Below are 22,250 nucleotides of genomic sequence, written 5' to 3'. Positions count from 1 at the left end.
TGGCGTGTTTGCCGTACCATGGTGTACGGGTGCAACATGTCATTTTAATAAACATATATATGAAAAGAGGATAATGCAAAAAATAGACAAAAGCTATGCATTGTTTATAGAAAGGCTGTTATCAAAGCCGAACAATACAAGTAGTGTGATAAGCAAAAGATACTGGACTATTTAATATGTCCTAGCCAGGGGCAGGCCGTGGAATTGTATTCAAAACAGGTATACTGCTCGTAACAGAGACCACCTGGGGGTTCCATAATGCGGCGTGGCTTGTTTGCCTCCCTGGATCTTGCATCGTTTGTGCGGCAGTTGAATTGCCGAACAGGCCGTCCGAAGTATGGAGTCCTGAAAGTAAGAGAAAATTAAAAAGAATCCGGCAGCCCCTAGTACGTTTTAAGCCGTATTTTGGGCGTGCCGTTATTGTGCCCCTTCCCCTGCGCCTATGGTATTTCAAGAGCGTAGTTATGTACGCGAGGCACTGGTTTCGCTATGTCGCGAGGGCTGGGGTTGGGACCGCATTGCTATGCTTGCTCAGAACGTGCCAGGCGGTCTTGTTGTAGGTTACTCCGGGCGCGCTTGGCAGTGTCTGGCTTTTTAACGGCCGGACTGGAGAATTGCCTAAGAAGGCTGCTTTGTACTTCCGCTGCGAGAGCCGCCATGTGCTCTCCGTACGAAGGGAGCGTTCGGTGTTTCCGTTGACCGTGATTACTCCTCGAGGGCCTGGCATCTTGAGTTTGAGATATGCGTAGTGCGGCACCGCATTGAACTTTGCAAATGCGGTTCGCCCGAGCAGGGCGTGATAGCCACTGCGAAACGGGACTATATCGAAGATTAACTCTTCGCTTCAGAAATTGTCCAGAGATCCGAAGACCACTTCAAGTGTTACCGAGCCTGTGCAGTTGGCCTCTACACCTGGTATAATGCCTTCAAAGGTCGTTTTTGTGGGTTTAACCCTCGAGGGATCTATGCCCATTTTCCGCACTTTATCCTGGTAAATCAGGTTCAGGTTACTTCCACCGTCCATGAGGACTCTTGTGAGGTGAAATCCGTCGATGATTGGGTCGAGAACCAATGCGGCGAAGCCGCCATGACGAATGCTAGTGGGGTGGTCCCTTCGATCAAAAGTGATCGGGCAGGAGGACCATGGGTTGAACTTTGGGGCGACTGGCTCCATCGCATATACGTCCCGTAGAGCATGCTGCCGCTCCCTCTTGGGAATGTGGGTTGCGTATATCATGTTCACCGTCCGCACTTGTGGGGGAAAACCCTTCTGTCCATTGTTGTTCGGCGGCCTAGGCTCCTCCTCGTCATCGCTATGCAGCCCCTTGTCTTTATTTTCGGCTCTTAGCTTGCCTGCCCGCTTGAACACCCAACAGTCCCTGTTCGTGTGATTGGCTGGCCTTTCGGGGGTGCCATGTATCTGGCACAAGCGGTCGAGTATTCGGTCCAAACTGGACGGGCCGTGAGTACTCTTTTTGAATGGCTTTTTCCGCCGACCGGATTTATAGCCTCTGAATCCAGCATTGACTGCCGTGTCTTCATTGCTGTCGCTGCTAACGCGGCGCTTTTGCTTATTCCGACGTGTCCTGCCACTTTTGTCCTTGGTATCCGAATTACCAGGGTTCTTTGCTAAGTTGTTACTACGAGCTAGCCAGCTGTCTTCTCCCGCGCAAAAGCGGGTCATGAGTGTCGTGAGGGCTGCCATGGATTTCGGCTTTTCCTGTCCCAGGTGCCGGGCAAGCCACTCGTCGCGGATGTTATGCTTGAAGGCTGCTAGGGCCTCTGCATCCGGACAGTCGACTATCTGATTTTTCTTTGTTAGGAACCGTGTCCAGAATTGCCTAGCCGATTCCTCTGGCTGCTGGATTATGTGGCTTAGGTCATCGGCATCCGGTGGTCGCACATAAGTGCCCACGAAGTTGTCGAGGAATGCGGCTTCCAGGTCCTCCCAAGAACCGATTGAGTCTGCTGGCAAGCTGTTAAGCCAATGCCGGACCGGTCCCTTAAGTTTAAGCGGGAGGTATTTGATGGCGTGTAGATCATCGCCGCGGGCCATGTGGATATGAAGGAGGTAATCCTTGATCCATACCGCTGGATCTGTTGTGCCATCATATGATTTGATGTTTACGGATTTGAAACCCTCTGGGATTTTATGATCCATTACTTCATCTGTGAAGCATAGTGGGTGTGCGGCGCCTCTATACTGGACTATATCACGATGCAGCTCAGATGAGCTATGTTTGTTGTGTTCGGCCCGACCGGATTTGTTGTGTCCGGAATGAAGATCACCGTCACGTGTTGTAGGGCGCCTGCGCGATCCGTAGATCGATCTTGTTTGTCTTGCCTTATCCTCCAGTACGTCTCGCAGGTCTGGCGCATTTTCACGTGCCTTAGTTGAACGGTGTCGGGGCATGGCGTGGTTGGAGGGCCGAGAGGCCTCTCTGTCGCGGCTGCAAGGTGGCCAAGAGGCCATGTCGTGCGCTGGTGATGTAGGTGCTTCCTCCTCTGATCGAGGTAGTGGCCTGCGCTTTGGGTAACTCTTGGAGGGGCGTTCGAGTTCATACTCTTCGGCCTCAAGGACTTCAGTCCATCTGTCAGCTAGCAGATCTTGATCAGCTCTAAGCTGTTGTTGCTTTTTCTTGAGGCTCATTGCCATGGCTAAAAGCCTGTGTTTGAAACGCTCTTGTTCGCAGGATCTGATGGTACGACGAATTCGTCATCGTCGAGGTTTGCCTCGTCTTCGGAGGGAGGCATATAGTTATCATCCTCAATCTCTCGATCTGCCGCTCTCTCATGAGGGCTGGCTTCTCCATCTTCCTGTGCCGAATTTTGCTGGGGGGGTGTTCTTCGGCGCTATCTGGGGTAGTATTATCTCCCGTGCCGGAATCACCGTTTTTGCTTTGGCGGGATTTAGAGTGGCGCCGCTAACACCGGCGCTTTGGCTGTTTCTTGGAGGTGTCATCCCCCGCTGTTCCATCGCCATCCCCATCTTTTGGAGTGTCCACCATGTATATGTGATATGACGAGGTGGCCTTCCAGCGCCCTACAGGTGCTGGTTCCTGTTCGGCTCCTGCATCATCGTCCATACCGTCGATGTCTTCGGAGCCGAAGTCAAGCATGTCGGTTAAGTCATCGACAGTGGCTACCAAGTGGGTGGTGGGTGGGCTATGAATTTCTTCATCGTCCGTATCCCATCCTCGCTGACCGCAGTTCGGCCAGGGCTCTCCTGATAAAGAGAGAGACTTGAGAGAATTCAGGATATCGCCAAAAGGCGAGTGCTGAAAGATGTCCGCGGCGGTGAACTCCCTTGTCGGCGCCCAATCGGATTCAATCGGCAGGGGCGCGGGGGATTCGGAGTCCGGAGAGGAGTCCGGATACTCGGAGTCACGGGCCATGCAGAGTGCGGGGCTGGCGTTCGGCTCGATTGCCTTTGAGATCACAGCCCCCGAGGTGACGTCCAACCGCTCATCCTCGATTGGCGCAACTGGCTCCGAATTAAGGGTCAGAACCGGTGCGTTTGCGGCCTCCAGGGTACTGTTCGGCGGCAGAGCCAGATCATGCCCCGCGAGACAGTGCGGCGCGCATGGCTGTGGCTCGAATCCGTCAAAGATCAAATCTCCGCGGATGTCTGCCGTGTAGTTTAGGCTTCCAAACCTGACCTGATGGCCAGGGGCGTAGCTTTCGATCTGCTCCAGGTGGCCAAGCGAATTGGCCCGCGGTGTGAAGCCGCCAAAGACGAAGATATGTCCGGGGAGAAAAGTCTTACCCTGGAACGCATCATTGGTGATGATCGAAGGAGCCATCGAGTCCAAAGTCGACGACACAGAGGAACTCTCAATGAAAGCACCAATGTCGGTGTCAAAACCGGCGGATCTCGGGTAGGGGGTCCCGAACTGTGCGTCTAGGCCGGATGGTAACAGGAGACAAGGGACATGATGTTTTTACCCAGGTTCGGGCCCTCTCGATGGAGGTAATACCCTACTCCTGCTTGATTAATATTGATGATATGGGTAGTACAAGAGTAGATCTACCACGAGATCAAGGAGGCTAAACCCTAGAAGCTAGCCTATGGTATGATTGTTGTATGATGGAGTTGTCCTACGGACTAGAACCCTCTGGTTTATATAGACACCGGATAGGGTTAGGGTTACACAGAGTCGGTTACAATGGTAGGAGATCTTGAATATCCGCGTCGCCAAGCTTGCCTTCCACGTCAAGGAAAGTCCCCTCCGGACACGGGACGAAGTCTTCAATCTTGTATCTTCATAGTCCTGGAGTCCAGCTGAAGGTATAGTCCGGCTACCCGAACACCCCCTAATCCAGGACTCCCTCAATGCATCTCAGCGACTCACATGTCAGAGGCAATATTTACTTCACAACTAAAGAATAAAGAAAAAATTGATCAACGCTGCTGACAGCAAAGGGCATCCCATTCGAAAATATCAAACACATGTCGTGCTAAAATCAATGAGCAAAATTTGACAAGGTTGTCCCATTCCAAAATATCAAATGCCTGCGATTGTGGAATGGGCAGGGTTTGCCATCAGTTCGGACATTGACATGGCACCTCGTGCTAAATAAACCAGCTGTTCTTTTTGTGCAGTTCCACCAAAATCAACCAAATTCGCGCGTAGCTTGTATGATTTCGCCCTTATATGTTGCAACGCCTTGAACTTATCGGCACCTCCTTTCTTGTGGTGGAAATGAATGATTCGATGTATTCATGAACATTTTGTGCAGTTCCCATTGAAATCAAGCTGAGCACCCCTGTTTGCACAAATACAAAAAAGTGATTAGTATAGAGCAAACTGTACTATGAATTAACAGTTTCAACAGGCACATACATGGTCCACGTAGAGCACACTTTTAGAAAAATGGAACTCACCAGAAAGAATCCTAGAAAAACAGCAAAAAATGGAGATTTTGTCAGTCCTTCTGAGCTGAAGTTAGTTTGGTCTTGTGGGGAGTAATGTAACCATCGTTCAACTGCTCCTTCTGATGATAAGATAGACAGGGCTTCTTCATCCTGGCATAATCAGAACTAGTCACTTCACGTACTCCATATTCTTCTTCAGAGGAAGATGATCCTGTTGTGCAACGACAAGAGGACTACTAAATGCTAGCATCACTGTTTTCTCGAAAAAAAGGAAAGGAAATATTTAAAACAGCACAGATGAAGCACTTCTCAAGGACAATACCACTTTTTCATGACAGTATCTAAACAGTAGCACAACACCAATAGAGATGATAAAGCTCAATCATATGGATGAAATCAGTGGGCGAGTACCAACCTTTGTCAGGAGGCTTATTGTGTAGAGCATACAGATGAAGCATTTCTCCGGAACCATCTGTTGCTATCTACAGTGGTGGCCAAGCTTACTATATACTCCTCGATTAGTTTAATGTTCCCAACATCTTCTTGTGCAGTTCCACTAAAATATATGGTATCTTCAAAGAAGATCCCTATTTGCACAAGTAGAGATAATTACATATTACATTAAGAGTGGCATCAAATCAGTGGCAAAACAATTGCTCGTTCTAGCCATAGCAATAAATTAAGATGCAAAACTATATCATTACTTGTGCCATCACAGTTCCAGTGCTTCATTACAGCACCGGGAGTTGATTTTTGTTTTTCTTCCCCTTGTTCTTCCCCTTCATCACTTGGTTCAATAACAAACAAGCTTCGCCTTCAATGTAAGATTTGGCATGTCAATTAGGGAGCACAAGTATAGTACTAAACTTAATTTTCTGATGAAAGTGGCAAAATACAGGCCAGCAGTTGTGAAATATCCTTATCTTACCTCAATGGGATATTACGGTGCACATACAGATTGGAAGTCTTGTCTCCATTTGTGTAGTTCACTAAAATCAAGCAACATTATCGTACAAGTAGCACAACATATGAATGCACACTGCAGAATCATGTGAAAGAAGGCTAGTACTGACCTCTCATGATGCGGAATTCAAACAACTCACAAGAAGAAGATCTGAACCAAATTCGCCTTAACGGATAGGAAGTAAGATCTCCTCTTTTGCAGTTCCACTAAGATCAAGCAATCAAGCAACGTTGTCGGTGTGACATTTTGGTTGAACTGCACAAAACACTCTTAAAACAAAAGTGTTTTGTGTAGTGCAACAAAAGGTCACAATGGCAACGAGGTGAAACAGATAACCCTGTTTACACAGAGGTGCAAAGGAAACAATTAGTGGTCAATAACGGTGGATGACACAGAAGCCAACAAAAAGAAGCATCTACCTTATCTAAATGGGAAAGAAAGCAAGATAGTAGCATTTCTCAAACGGTGGCATTGATTAATATTAACATAGAGATTATATTAACAATAAAATTCGTTAAACATGTAATTTGCTTTTAACTGTGGCATTGCATCAATTTTGCAGCGGCATTATTAGAGGGTGTTTGTTTACAGGGACATTTTGGTGTAGGGGCTAAAATAACTCCGTGTCAGTCCATGTTGGTCCCAGTTTTGTTATCAGACGCCTTTCCCTATGTGAGCGCAGCAAATCTAGTCCTGCTCAAACTCTACAGCCTTGTCCCTTCCTTTCCTTTTTGAACTAGTACTTTCGCCCCTTCCTTTCCTTTTTGAACCACGTCCTAGATTTATGCGATACAACTTTCCCCACTACTTTCCCCCATTCCTTTCCTCTTTGAACCACGTCCTAGATTAATGCTATACAACTTTCCCCCTTCATTTCCTCTTTGAACCACGTCCGAGATTCATGCTATATACAACTTTTCCCACTCCTTTCTTCTTTGAACCGCGTCCTAGATTCATGGTATACATGCAGCTAGAGCAATGCATGTGGAGTAAGTAAATTATACCTTAAGGTTCTTGGGGCGTGGTTCGGCGGGCGACGGGACGACGGCGCAGAAGAAGGGGTCGGAGGCCCTCCCGCGCCGCCGCTGGGTGGAAAGTGAACAGCTGCGCCGGTAGTCCCTCGCCGATGGCGATAGCGTTAAGCCTCCTTCCCTTCTCGGCGGACGGATCCTGCCGGCTCTTTGAGCAGCAGTGAGGGGAGAGAGAGGCCAACAAAGTCTTGTTTAGATCTGGAGAGGGCGAGAGAGTGTGAAGAGAGCAACTACAAGCGCTGAGGCTCCAGCGTGTATATATATAGTGGAGAGAGAGTGTGAAGCGTGCAAACCCTAGAAAACATTTTGACCAGTCAAAGAATCCTCCTGGCACAAATTATGCTCAAGTGTAGTTATCGAACCCGAGACCTCAAGTTTGATGAGCAAACAGGCTAACCAGCTACACAACCCTCCCGTTATGTTCAACGAGAGGGAAATAACCTTTTATACATTCCTGAATCCTTATTATAACATGCACACAAATTTTGGGCACTTGTATTCGACTTAAGTCAGTGTGCCACCGTATCTCGTATACTTACTACTCCCTCCGTCTAGGTGTAATAAGTCACGTTAGAAGGTGCAACGGGACCAAGGTGCGTGCGTGTGCGTGCGTGTGTGTGTGTGTGTGTGTGTGTTTAACAGCATGTGTGTGTTAGAGAGAGCGACAGATCGACCTACTCCTACAGAGAGATGTTGTGTAGTGTACGATTTTAGCCGCGAGAGTCGGTGCATCCTCTCATTTTCGGGCGTGTCCGGTAGGGTCATGCGGACAGCTGCCACGGCCGCTCCTGGCCAGCCTGGCCCACCCAAAGCCCCTCCATCACCCGTGCGCGCTTCCCGCCCAAAACGGTCAGCGCCGCTCCAAAGAATCGGTGCCGCATTCATGCCCGGGCAGAGCGGACACGCCCTCTCACTAGCGCAAGAGTGATGGTTGCTTCGTCCGTCCAACTTACTGCTGGGTCTATGTGATTTGACGGCTCATTGGTCTTTATTACTGAGGTCGTAGGACTGCTGGATGTCCCACGCTTTCGGCGAAAGGAGGTATACCTACTAGATTACAATTTTCTCCATTCTTACAGCGGAGGCGTGCAAGAGCAGTGAAAACACGCAGGCTCAGTGATCCGCATGTGGTTCATGGTGAAATCTCTACAAAGACTTATATTTAGGAACGGAGGAAGTACTAGTATAGTACGTACTGTAATTTATCAGCGAGATAAATTTGTACAATGCTATGAAGCTTCCAGCTTCTGTTACATGTATCTTGCGTCCAAGGTTGCCCGTTGCAACATTTCATCAAATACAAAGGAGACTAACATGCATGCTATTGCATCTCAATGAATGACAAATCATAGCAAATATGTACTCCCTCCGTTCCAAAATAAGTTTCTCAACTTTGTGCAAACTTTGGTACAAAGTTGTACTACTACTAAAGTTGACACTTATTTTGGAACAAAGGCAGCTAAAGAAAAAAACGATCCATGCAGTCCCTAGCCCTTGAAGCGTGAACCCTGACCAGGCTTCAATTTGCTGGCAACGTTCGAGCTTCCTAATAAATGAAGTTTGCAACCTTTTGACCATCAGATCATTTTGTGCAGTTTCACCAAAATCGAGATGAGCATCCCTGTGGCAAAGAAATTGAACAAGCGTGATTAGAATAAGATTACTGGGACTAGTTGATGAGACATAAACTCATCACAAATACAGTACATAGAAGCCAGTAGAGGTATGTGCGGGCCAAAGAAGTAGAGAAATATCCACAGGGGGTGATGTGGGCAGCTGGAGCAGTGGTGCAAGCCGGCTGTAAAGGGAGTTGTACCTGAGGGACGTAGCTCAACCTTGAGGAGGGCGGCGGGAGGCGGCAACTGCCCACGTCGCGACAGTGAGCAAGGGACGAAGGCAACCTCACCGGCTTTGTGAGATAGAACGGCGGGGACCCCTGATCGGGACGTGCCGACAGTGGTTTTTCGCTGTCAGCGACGGCCACCGCATCTACACTAAGCATCCACCCCTTCCCCAAGAGGACGTGATCCGCCGGGATGTTAGACATGTGGCCACAGTCATTTTGTGCGAGAGAGTGTGAAGAGAGCAACCCCAGCAAGCAACCGTGTAGGCTGGCCCGTCCTGACTATGTATATAGTGGAGCGGTTTCCTTTTCTCTCCATATGAACCTATCATATTGCGTACGTGCCACTGAAGAAAAAAAACTTTATTTATAAATGACGCGGCACCTACTACTCGTTCTCCTATAACCTTGCGCTTGGCATCTCCCCCGCCCTCGGGTTGCGAGTCACCGCGCGCGTGGGCGAGGGAGCGGGCGTAAGGCGTGGTAAGCAAGCTTCACCTCATCCTGCGAGCCACCGCGCCCGTGGGCGGGGGAGACGGCGTACTAAGCAAGCTTCACCTCGCTCTGCGAGTTGACGGGACACATCAAAAGTACTCCAGTGTATAGAGCCTTGCCTCTAAGGTAGGCCCGACATGGTTTGCCTCTTTTTTTAATTTAACATAACGCATCAAGTCGCAATTTGTTTGTTCACCCGTGGTAGACGATCCTCCCTCCACCAAGTGGACAACCAGTACACGTGCCAAATTACCACGTGGGCTGCCTTTTTCGTACAGAAATGAGCTCCACCGTGTACCCACGCGGGTGTGGTTGGGAAAGAGACGGGAGTACATGCGCCATGCATGCACCTCTTCTCTTCGTGCACGTCCCCCACCTACGTGTGGTGTGTGTGAGAGATACAAACCGCGTTCGTGAGTGTTTTTTGTTTTGCAGTGGGGGTGGGGTGGGGGTTGATTTCGTGAATTATTTGTGGGAATATGTGTCGATGACATCTCAAACAAAATTTTGCATGCAATGTGTGTGAAATGGAGGCCTATCCATATCATACATAGAGGGTCGGGCAATCCACGAGAAGAGAGGGAGGGGTCATAGCTATCGATAGAGTCAAAGAGAGGATCAAGTGGGTGGGTGCAAGATCGATGAAGAGAGCCATCGAAATTGTTTGTGTGTACAAGTCAAAGATATAGGGCGACTAGCCTACCGGAACGTTAGAGGGCACACGTCAAGTTTGTGTGTGGCAGGGAGACATGACTAGAGCGCTCGATGTATCGGTGTGTGGGGGGGAGGGGGTGGTGGGAGGGGTAGGCAGAGGCCTAACTATAGAGGTAGAACGAGTCGTATATGTGTTGAGAAGGAGAGACCCAGCTATGTCTTGAGGGAGATAGGTCGACATCCATACATAACTGAAGGACGGGAAATATGATGGGACAGAGAGAGAGAGAGGAGGGAGAGAGGGAGGGAGAGGGAGGGAGAGGGGTAGAGTGCTAGATGGGTGATGGAGTTGCTTCTCGAAGATGGTGGGAGAGGCCTACTAGACAAACTGAGGGTGGAACTGCAATGTTATCAATAAGAGTGGGGATGTGTTTCTGTGTGTGCCTGTGCGTGATAGATCTGTTGGGACGCATCCATAGATGACGAAGGGGAACCATGTGTTTGGTAAGCAAACCTAACTAGATCGGTAGATCAATTGTTGTTTGTCGGAGGAAGGGAGAGACACAACTAATGAGGTAGATCGGTTGACGTGTGGGTAAAAACGAGTTATAAGGACCTAGCTAGCTATATGTATAGCGAGAGATCGGTCGGTGTACGTCCATTTGTTAGAGGCAAATAAGGCCCAGCGAGACGGATAGACAGAGAGAATGGAGCTAGGAGGTGGTGCGAGAGGCCCAACTACTAGCTCGATAGGGGGAGGAGTGTGCGGTTGTGAGAGCGATGAAAAGAGGGGCGAGAGTTTACACGTGTGTCTGACCGTATGAGAGACACGAGGCAAGGACACATAAAGGAGGACATTGAAGGTGTGTTTGTATGTTGTAGGCAGGCACCGCTAGAGAGGTTTATCGATCGGTGTGTGTCGGAAAGGAGTTGTGGAGACTCTGGGTGTCGGGTGGTTGGTGCGACATATGCCAACGGGTGGCTTATCATTGTGGGAGCCAATAAGACATCGCCGGTGCCTGGAAGCGGGATGAGGTGAAGACATGCATGCCGGCGAATCTTACCCAGCTTCAAGGCCCTCCGTGGAGATAACACCCCTACTGCTGCTCTGCGGGGTCTCCGCATGGTCACTAGATGAACAAAAGGCTACCAGATGCTCCTTGAGCTGTTCAGTGAGAGGAAGAAGAAGGGCACGGCTAGCTCTCCTCTTCTCTCTATGTGGTGTCTAAAACTAGCTGGGATCAACCCTTTGCATGGGTGCCCCGGGGGGTTTATATAGGCCTACCCCCGGGGGTACAACGGTAATCGGGCTAGGCGCGGGCCCTAGCCATCAGTGTATACGCTCGCCGGCTTCTACGCCGGCTGCTGGGGCCCGCTGGCCGGTGGGTCCCGCCGGCTGCCGGCTCCTTGGTCGACAGGTTGGCCCCACTGCCAAGGGCCTTGTCGGGGGCTGGTTACTGTTGCCTCAATCCTGGCGACGAGGGCTTTGTCGAGGTAAGCGTGGCTACAGTGCCGCCGCCTGGTGAGCGATCACTGTAGCCTCACTTCGTCTTGTCTCCTTAATGGGGCGCCTCCTTCGAGGGAGGAGGCAAGCCGGCTATGGGAAGCCGGCCTTGTCTCGGGCCGACTGGGGGAGGCCTGGCCGCCTTCGGGTGTCTCTCTGCCTGAAGGGGCCCACCGCCCGTGGGCCGTGCTGACAGCCCGTCGTGGATGGCGTCATGGTCAACATGGCAACAGTGCCGCGTCGGATGGGTTATGGCCACCCCGTACGATGCACTGTGCCAGGCGTGCTCCGGTTTTCGGGGGTGGCAGGCTTTACTGTAGCCACGCCCCGTCCCATCGCCGTTATGTGGATGCAGACTTCGAGGGTACGATCTTGACCGCTTTGTGGGAACCGGCTCCTTGGAGTCGGCCTTCTCGTGGACGGATTCTTGGAGTCGGCCCTCCCGCGGCTTTCTTCATGAGGGTTAAGGCCGGGCCGCCTACCGATAGTCGGCCTGAGAGACAACCGGCAAGGGGAAGGCGACCCTACGTCTTGGATTCTTGAAGGCCGGGTCAGCTCGTAATTTTTCCTGAAGTGCCAGGGGGAGCCGGCTAGGCTACCCGTGGTCATTTACTCCGACAGTAGTCCCCGAAGCTGGTCGAGCTTTGAGGTTGACAAGGAGACGAGAAGCTCGGTCAGCTTCCTATCCTGAGAAGCCGGCAGCTGGGAGCCGGCTGTGCTTATGTACGTCGTCTTCGGAAAGCTCCGTGGTCTTGCAAACGGGAACGTGGGCCAGCTCGCACGCTGACCGCGCGCCTCCCCGCGGGTTACGTGGCAAGAAAGGTCTGCCAACGCGCGCGCGTGACGGGACGTTGCCGCAGGCCCGGGCCCGCCACTCCTAGCCTCGGCCCAAGCATGGATCTTCTGCGGCCCAAAACGGGCTGTTAGCCTTCCCGCGGCGGTTTCGTCACGCCATTAAGGCGCAATAATCGCGAGACGTGGGGGAGTGGGCACAGTTAATCCCACATTCCCCCACGCCTCGCCTCCTCGGTTCCGCCGCGCGAGTCTATAAGTAGGGGCAGGAGAGGGAGCGGCAGAGGCTCGCACGCTCTCCCCCGCTCCACCCTTTCCCAACTTCCCTTCTGCTTCCTTCCGCCGCCGCAGCGCCTCATTGCCGCGCCGTACCGCTGTCGGACCTCTCGGTTCACCGTTGCTTCGCCGTAGCGGGGTCGCGCGCGTCTCCCCCCCGCACCTTGTTCCTCGCCGCGCCGCCCCCATGGCGTTGTCGAGCTCGTGGGACGGCTCCAACATCCATGAAGACCACGTCGAGTTCCTCCACCGGACGTGGCACCTGCCAGGCGCGAACTACGTGCGGGTTCGTCGCGCACCGGCGAGGGAGATCTCGCCGGCACCGGAGGAGGGCAAGCGGGTAATCTTCCGCTCGCACTGCCTGCGCGGCTTCGGCCTCCCGGCGAGCGGGTTCCTTCGCTCTTTTCTTGAGTTTTACCACCTTCAACCGCATCACCTCACGCCCAACGCGGTGATGCTGCTGTCGGCCATCGTCACCCTATGCGAGGGGTTTCTTGGTGTTCTCCCCACTCTCGAGCTCTGGGGAGAATTCTTCCGGTGCAAGCTCGGCACCGTTGTCGCGGGCGTGTCTGCCCTGTGCGGGGCCTTCATCGCCATGAGGCGGACGGGCGAGAACAATCCGTTCCCGTCCATCCCGCTAATCCAGTCGGTGAAGCTCTGGCAGAAATCCTATTTTTACGTGAAGAATGTCGCCCAGCAAGGCGACTTCGTCAACCTGCCGGCTTACGTAGCCGGCCCGCCGGCTGGGAGGCAACCCTCGTGGAGCTACCAGGCCAGGTCACTGTCTCAGGCCGGGAACGCCGCTGTTGCCCGGCTCCGGGTAATGACCCAGTCGGAGGGCCTAACCGGAGCCGACCTGGTGGCCGCCTTCGTGGAGCGCCGAGTACTTCCGCTCCAAGGCCGGCCTCACATGATTTGTCAGATGAGTGGCCGCTTCGACCCATGCCGGCTGAGCACCAGGGAGATGCCCCACGTCGAGGTGTCTTATATGGTGAACTACATCTCCAACTGCAAGCTTTTCGAGGATTGGCGATGCGGCAAGGAGCCGTATTCTCGCGCCAACCCTCCGCCTGCTGTAAGTTTTTCTTGTTCTCTTTCTTTTTGTAGCCGGCTTCATGATGGCCGGCTTCTGATCAGCTGGTTTGTTTTCAGCAGAACCCCCTTCTTCTGCCGGCTGCCGAGGCCGCAGGGGTAGAGCGCCAGCTCCTCCCCGACCGCACGGTGGATGATGTCGACGATACGGACCTTGGAGCGGCCGCCATGGAAGACACCGTCGTAGGGGAAGGCGACAAGGCAGGCGGCGCGGGGCTCGGGGCCGCCCTCAAGGACTGGGCGGATGACGACGAGGTACAAGTTGTTCCGCACCGCCAGCCGGCGCTTGATCATCAAGGAGCGGGCCCATCTGCCGCGTCGGCTGCCCATGGCGGTGCGCAGAAACGTCGGGCCGCATCGACCTACTTCGGCAGTCGGCCGTAGAAATCCAGGGGCAACGCCGCTGCGACCAAGCGGGACGAAGAGGCCGCGAAGGCGGCCCATTTCCGCAAGGTGGTGAAGCAGCCGCAGGCGGTTTCGGCGTAAGTGTCAAACGTCTTGTACTTTTTGTTGTCTTCTTCGATTGAGGCTCTTCTAAACTTTTTCTTGGCTCGCCGATCAGGGCGCCGCTTTCCCTTGAGCGGGGTCCTGCCGGCTCCGTAGTCGGGCTGACTGGAGGGTCCTCGGGCTCCCGCCGCGTGGATCCCCGCGCCGACCTCATGGAGGCTACGGAGCAGAACGCGCGGGAGGCGCGGGAGGAGCGGGAGGCGGCGGAGCGAAGGGCCGCCCAGGCGGCGAAGGAGAAGTCGAACGCGGCGCAAGCCGACGCGGCAGCCAAAGCCCAGGCGGTGGCGGCGGCCATGGAGAAGGAGGCGGGGGCCTCATGCAACCAGCCTCCGCTGCTCGTCGTTCCCCTCCGCGCCGTGGCCCTCGACGTCCCCGTGCCCCCGTCAGAGGAAGCCGACCGCGACCGGTTGGAGACGGAGAGGAGGGAGGACAACATGGTCGCTCAGGAGGAGGCGCCACAGACTGCGCCGACTGGAATGGACCAAAGCGGCCAACCAGCCGCGGCGCCAGAGCAGCCGGCCGGGAGCGAGCCGGTGGTAGGAGCCGGCATCTCGCCGGCGCGCAGGGGGAGCTACCTCCGTGCCTGGGCCGCACAGAGCCGCGGGCGCCAGTCGGACGGCGGAGGCCCTGGAGGCGGCCAGCGCCAGCATGTCCGAGTGGACGCCCAGCGGGGGGACGGCCGAGCTGAACACGGCGGCCCAGGAGGTCTGGAACCGGCTTCAGGCCCAGGAGCGATATACCCAAGAGTTCCTCTCAACGCGGGCCGTCATTCGGGTGAGTCTTCTGGCCTTGGTTGATTTGCTTTTTTTATTTCTTCCGTGGGGGCACGTCAGCGCACCCACTGGGTGTAGTCCCCGAGTTCCGAGTCGGCTGTTGAGCAGGCGTCTTGGAACTTACTAGGTCCTGACAGCTATCTTATTCTTGCATCCTGTCTGATTCTCCAGGAATACCATAACCTCTGCGCTGCTGCCTTCAACTCCCAGGCTCAGGAGCTGAGCCAGAAGGTCGAGGACCTGACCAACAGCCGGAGTGAGCGCTTTGTTTTCTTCATCTCCTATGGGGGCGCGTCAGCGCACCCACTGGGTGTAGTCCCCGAGATTCGGGCCGACTGCTGAGCAGTCGGGTCGGATCTTCCCCGACGACCTCTTCCTTATTGATTTTTCCTTTTCCTTCATGCTTGCAGGAGCCAACGCCGACTTGATGGAGCAGCTCGGCGGGGCCCAGACCGCCCTTCGCGCCAAGGAGGCCGAGTGCAGCGCCTTGGGCCAGGAGCGTGACCGCCTGGCCAAGAAGTTGGCCGACCAGGAGGAGAGCCACAAGGCGGCCCTGAAGAAGGTGCAGGACAGCGAGGCCGCCCTCAAGGCTGAGTTCGAGACCGAAGCGGCGGACTAGGCTGAGGCAAAACAAGCATTGAGCGAGGGCTATGGCCGGGTTGAGGATCTGATCGATGGTAAGCCGCCTTCCTCACTCCTTGCTTGCCCCTTGCCCTCTGATTTGTCTTCTGATTTGTGCTGCTTTTTTGTTCTTTACACAGACTACTTCCCTGGCTACTCCGTCGTTGCCACCCAGACCATCGAGGCCCACCCCGAGGCACGCCGGCAAGCGGGGGTTGAGATCGCGCCGGACGCGAGCCGGACGCTTGAGGAGCAGCTCTTGGCGATCCAAGCCCGGCTGCAGCCGGCACACCGCATGCTCCGCCGCCTCCAGCGCGCCGGGGCGCAAGTGCTGGCCGTCCTCTGGCCTAGCGAGGCAATTCCCCGCACCCCAAGTCGGACTGCCGACTGGCTGGAGGTTGCGGTTGGCCGCTTCGAGGCTTGGAAGTCATCGGCGGCCCGGCTTGGTGTTGGGCGGGCGAGTTCGTCCGAGCCTGGTATCCCAGGCTGAACCTGGACCAACTACGCACCTGGCGGCTGGAAGCCGACGAGGAGATGGATGAGGTGCGGCCGGCCATCGCTCAGCGCGCCTTGACGATCGCCGAGTGCACTGACATCAGCGCCTTTGCTCCTGAGATAGATGACAACGGCGTTGCCCAGCCAGAGGAATGGTTCGGGCTGGACCCAGCAGAGGGTGAGGACTCGGCGGAGGAGATTGCTTCCAGCGATGAAGGCAAAGACGAAGAAGGGGAGGAAGGCGAAGACATCGAGCCAGCCGGTGAAGCGACCAGCCCGCCTCGGCTTGATCGTGCCTCCAGCAATGAGGCGCGTGCTAGCACGCCTTCTGCGGGAGGTGGTGATCATGCCGAGGTTCGCCAGCCGGCCACTCCTCCAGCCAGCACTGCCGTCTCTACCGACCTGCCCGACTCGCCCGGTGTTCCCTTGGCTTAATCTGCCGTCCTTGCTTTTCCTGCTTGTTACTCTTTGAACAATTTTTAATAAACTTGCGCAGTTCCACCCACAGGGGGTGTATTCAAACTATGTTGAATGCTGGCCTTTCGAAGGTCTTTTTGTGTAAATATAATCATGCATGTGTTTGGCTTCCATTCACGTATGCTTTTTATCCTTAGGCTATTTCCTTTGCTGCCTTCCCCTGGCTGCTGCCTTCCCAGGCGACAGCTGCTCTGCAGTCTGTGGCTAGGGAAGAACTTGGCTATTTTTTGGGGAAGGCAAGTACTCGAGCTTTCTTAGATTGTTGCGAGGTGAATGGAAGCCGGCCGGCCGGCTACTCTGGTAGTCGGTCAGTGGTGGGAGAAAACCGGCTTTTGTTATCTTAGTCCGTTAGTCCCTAGCCGTTTTTCATGTGGGTGTCCTTTCCTGCCTTTAACTCTTGCCAGCCGAACAGCCGATTCTTCGAACTGCGACTTTCGGCAAGAGCGTGTCACATCCATAGCTTCTGGTAATGCTCTAGGCTAGCTTCATGTGTGCATCATGTCTATATTACGAAAGTTGAAATGAGGAAATTGAAAGCCTCGGAAATCATTTTAATAAAGGGGCAAGAAACCCTAAAATTGCAATCAGTAAATCCAAAATGCCCTAGAAATAGCTCTGACAATTTTGGCAAGAGTTATAAATCAAACCAAAATTTTGGGACATTTCTAAGGAATTATTTGGGCTCTGATTTTAAATCAATATTTTATTTGAATTTGGAGTTATATTCATAATATATAATGAATATATTTTCAAATGTCCTGAGATATTTTCTGTTTATGAGGAGTAGACCTTAAGTGACATAAAATTATCCAGGGGAGTTTTGGCACTGTTTTCAAATTTGTTTGAATTTGAATTCAGTGGCAATTAAATAGAAAACAGAACAGATATATATAAAAAAAAGAGAAGCCCAGCCACTTACCTGGCGCCCACTTACCTGGCCCAGCTCCTCCAGCGGCCCAGCCCGCCACCGCTACCCTCCCTGTCGCCTTCCTCCTCGCGCCAGTAGGCAGAGGAGGGACACGGCGCACGCGCCCGAGCTCGCCACGCCACCACCCTGCTCGTCTGCATCGCCTGGCCACCGCGACGCCGCGCGTCATCTCCTCGGCGCCGCCCCGACCCCCTGGACCCCCTCGCTCTCTCCCTCTCCCTTGTTTCTCTCCTCTGCTTCCTCTCTCTCACTCGCCCGAGCGCAGCCGCAGCCGCGCCACCGTAACGCCGCGGCCACCGTCTCCCCCTCGACCCCTCGCTGTGCTTGCGAGCTCCGTCTCGACGTCCCCGACCTCCTCGACAAGCCACGACGCCACGGACGCGCTGCAACGCCGCCATCACCACCGTCTTCATCGCCATGGCCGGAGATCGCCGCCGCTCGATTCGCAGCAACGAGGACGCCCCCGAGCTCACCAACCCCTTCGTTCGATCCGCTGTGAGCTGCTGCGTCGATCCCCTCCCTCCCCTGGCACTTTTTCTCCTGCTAGCGCCAATATCCACCGGAGCCGAGAGCTCTTCGCCGCCGGCCATGTCGCCGCCGTAGCCACCGTTGCCTAGAGCTGCAACCGAGCACGCGGCCATGCTCAGTGCAACCCCAGAAGGTCGTAACACCCCCCTTTGCCTCCTGCTGTGCTCCCTAACACCGACCCCGAGCTCGCCCGAGCTCCGGCCGCCGCCGAGGTCGACGCCATGCTCAACTCCGGCCACCTCGCGGCCTCCCGTCCGTTCCTTTGGATGCGGAGGAGCAAGAGCTTCTCCCTAGTGCCCTCAGCGCGCCAAACCACTGCTCGTAGCGCCAAACCCGCCACCACCCGAACTCCGGCCGCCGCCGTCGTCATGATTGCCGCCGCCTCCGGCCACCCTAGCTTCTCCCGTTTGCCCTGTTAGATGCGCGCGAGCCTGGGCATCCCGTAGAGCCCCTCCGCCGCTCTTTTGGTCATCGAAGGGCGAATCCCGACGCTCTCCGCCGTCCCTGGCGTCGCCGGCGACGAGCCTCGGGTCAACTCCGGCGAGTTTGACCCGGGTTTGACCCCACTGGCCGGTTTGACCCCCCTCTCTCTCACTGACATGCGGGCCCCGCCCGGCTAATTAAGTTAGGTTAGTATTAACTAAGCTAGGTTAGTTTAGTTAGACACTGACACTCGGGACCCACCGGTCAGAGTTTGACCGGACTGTGCCACGTTGACCTGCTGACGTCATCATGACGTCAGGATGACGCAGTAATGTTTTCTGGATTTGTTTTTATTCAGAAAATTCCAGAAAATTGTATAAACTTCTAAAAATCATAGAAATTCAACCGTAACTCCAAATTAAATAATTTATATATGAATAATTATCAGAAAAATTCAAGGAATCCATCTGTACCATTTTCATGCATGTTAGAACAACTTATAGCTGCTGTTTAGCACAAATCAATTAAATGGCATTTGAATAATCACATATGGAGTTTAAATTTGAATCTTGTATTCAAACCAACTTCATTTAATCTGTTGCTAGTTGCATTAGCTCAAAACACATTCATTTTTCCATGTCATGATCATGCATCATATTGTGCATTGCATTGATTGTGTTCCCTTCTATGTTGCCGGTATTTGTCCCCTCTCGATAGACGTGATACCGATGATGTGATCGTTGACACTGATGAAGACTCAATGCTATCTTCAGAAGTGCCAGGCAAGCAAAACCCCCTTGTTCATTCCGATACAAACCCACTCTCTCGCTCCTGCTCTCTTTTATTGCATTAGGACAACAACGATTCATCTGTTACTTGTTGCGGTAGTTGAACCCCTTTATCCTTTGCATGACCTGTCATTGCCACAGTAAATAGATGAAACCCACTAGCATGAGTAGGAGTTGTTTGAGCCCTGTTGTGCCTACTCATTCTTGCTTGTTTGTCATGCCTGCTACTGCTTAGAGTTGTGTCAGGTCTGATTCATCGGGAATGGATCAGAGGTGTGTGAACATGTCCTACCATTGAGAGCTAAGTGTGTGAACACGATTTGGTAAAGGTAGCGGTGAGAGGCCATGTAGGAGTACATGGTGGGTTGTCTCATTGAAGCCGTCCTTAGGAACTGAGTTCTGTGTTTGTGATCCATGACTCAGCTACTACCATACATTGGGCCCTGAAATATGACCCCGCTCGACTTCTTAATCACCCTTGTCCTCTGTCCAGGAGTTGCAAGTAGTTTCTGGTGTTTGTAGTATGCTGGAGGCCGTGGACAGCGCTGACCGTAGGGGTGGGCTGTGATGCGGTAGGCACGTGGCCGGGTATACCGGGCGCCCGTTTGGTGTCACGGAACCCTGTTCACATCGTTTGGGGCTGTGAGCGAAACTCCGGTCGGATCTCCTCATGGATGGAACCCGAATAGGCGATAAACCTGGACTAGAGACTTAGGTGTTTAGGTAGGTCGTGGTCTACACCCACGTCGGCTTTCGCTTGAAGTCTGCCGAGCACATGTCGTGTGCAGATGCTAAGTGGTGGAAACATGTATGAAGAAGTACACCCCTGCAGGGTTAACATCATCTATTCGAATAGCCGTGTCCGCGGTAAAGGACTTCTGGGTTGCTTATATCAGTTCATAGACAAGTGAAAGTGGATACTTTAAAATGCGCAAGATAAGCGTGAGTGCTATGGATGGCGTTCTCGTAGGGAGACGGGAGCGGATCCATAGTGGTGTATTGATATGGTGAATATGTGGACTCGTGTGCGCCACCTCAAAAGAGTCGCTTGCAGTCGTAGTTTAGGATAGCCACCGAGTCAAAGCTGGCTTGCTGCAGTTAAACCCCACCATCCCCTTGTTGAAAATGATGCATATGTAGTTAGTTCTGATGTAAGTCTTGCTGGGTACATTTGTACTCACGTTTGCCTATTTTATGTTTTTGCAGAGAGACTTCAGTCTCACTAGTAGTTCCACGTGGACTTCGACGTTTAGCTTGTTACCTCAGCTACGATCTTGTGCCTCAGCAGGATTTGGTAGATAGTCAGGCTTGTCAGCCTTTTTCATTTATAGATGTCTATACTCAGACATGATAGCTTCCGCTTGTGCTTTGATACGTATGCTCTGAATGTTGGGCCATGAGACCCCTGTTTGTAATATCTCGCTCCTCGGAGCCTAATGAATAAATACTTGAGTTGTAGAGTCATGTTGTGATGCCATGTTGTATTTGCACATATCGAGCATATTGTGTGTATGTTATTCAAATGCTTGGTATGTGTGGGATCTAACAACCTAGTTGTTTATCCTTGGTAGCCTCTCTTACCGGGAAATGTCTCCTGGTGTTTCCACTGAGCCATGGTAGCTTGCTACTGCTCCGGAACACTTAGGCTGGCCGACATGTGTCCTTCGTCGTTCCTGTGTCTGTCCCTTCAGGGAAATGTCACGCGATGAATACCGGAGTCCTGTTAGCCCGCTACAGCCCGGTTCACCGGAGTCCTGCTAGCCCAGTGCTACAGCCTGGATTCACTCGCTGATGACCGACACGTTCGATGCTGGGTCATGGATGCCTGTCCCTGTAGGTTTGTGCCACTTTGGGTTTACGACTAGCCATGTCAGCCCGGGCTCCTTATCATATGGATGCTAGCGACACTATCATATACGTGTGCCAAAAGACGCAAACGGTCCCGGGCAAAGGTAAGACGACACCCGTGGGAATACCGTGCGTGAGGCCGCAAAATGATATGAGGTGTTACATGCTAGATCGATGTGGCATTGAGTCGGGGTCCTGACAGCGTTGGTATTAGAGCTTGACTGCCTGTAGGATTACCAAGCTAAACTGGTCGAAGTTGAGTCTAGAAATTCTTTAGTTATATAAGGGAATTGATTGTGGGATGGAACGTAAGGCTCTTTTTACTCCTTATACCTCATGCCCTTGTGATCTGAGTCATCTTATCTTTCCTACGGGGATTAAGAGCTAGGATATCTCTTCTTTCTATCAGGATCACGCGTTACTAATCCTTAGACTTATAAGATTGTTGGATTTAAGCTTGAGTTCAGTTTCTACTACTTCCGTATGTTAATTGTTGATCTCGAAACCTTGATATTGTGCTTCTGAGTGGTTATGCCACCATTTTTGTGAATGTCTCAAATCTCTTCTGAGCATTTACAGCCATTATGCTGTCCGAGTCATTCCAGGTTTCTAAATAGTCTGATGCATTTGCAAAATCCTTTCCCTCTGGTTTCGATGCTCCTTTATGCCAGCTCAATCACACTAATTGTTGAGTTAAGGTATTCTACTGCCTCGACCTTTATGTTGGAATAATTATTATGACCCTAGGTGTCTCGGGGGATCATCTAGTGGTCTAGCCATGATTTGTGTCCTAGTGTGATGATTCTGGCCTTTATTCTCGAAAGCATTCTGTGATGCTACTTAGGAGTAGGTATTCTATTCCTGGGTTTTGAACCCGAGATTCATCCTACTTACATCATGTTGATAGTGTTGCTAGTTCCTTTAGGATAATAGTAACCTTTGCGATAGTCCTCGAGGTTCATGATACATCCTTCTTCCAATTACCATGAATCATTCTTGGCAGGAGTTCTTCTGAACCAAAAGATGACAACAAGAGCGCTCTCGATGAGTTCTCCATGCTATATTGTGACTCTGCCAGCTCAACCTTTCTGCATGGGTTATCCGGAAGAATTATGTTGAACTTGGTTCGACATACTAATTTATGCATCCATAACTCAGAAAGTTATATGTTCCTTTGAGTTGTCCCTCTTTAGTTGTCTACTGACCTTCGTCTATCAATTGATAGTCAAGAGTATGCGTGCGTTCGTTTATCGATGCCTATTACTCTTGTGGTCCGTCAAGCCATTCTATCGCGGAATGACTAGGAGAAACAAACTCCAGTACCTCTTCCATATC

The sequence above is a fragment of the Triticum dicoccoides genome, chromosome 5A (genome assembly GCF_002162155.2).
Source record: "Triticum dicoccoides isolate Atlit2015 ecotype Zavitan chromosome 5A, WEW_v2.0, whole genome shotgun sequence".
In the NCBI taxonomy this organism is placed as follows: domain Eukaryota; kingdom Viridiplantae; phylum Streptophyta; class Magnoliopsida; order Poales; family Poaceae; genus Triticum; species Triticum dicoccoides.
Note: the sequence above shows the minus strand (reverse complement) of the source record.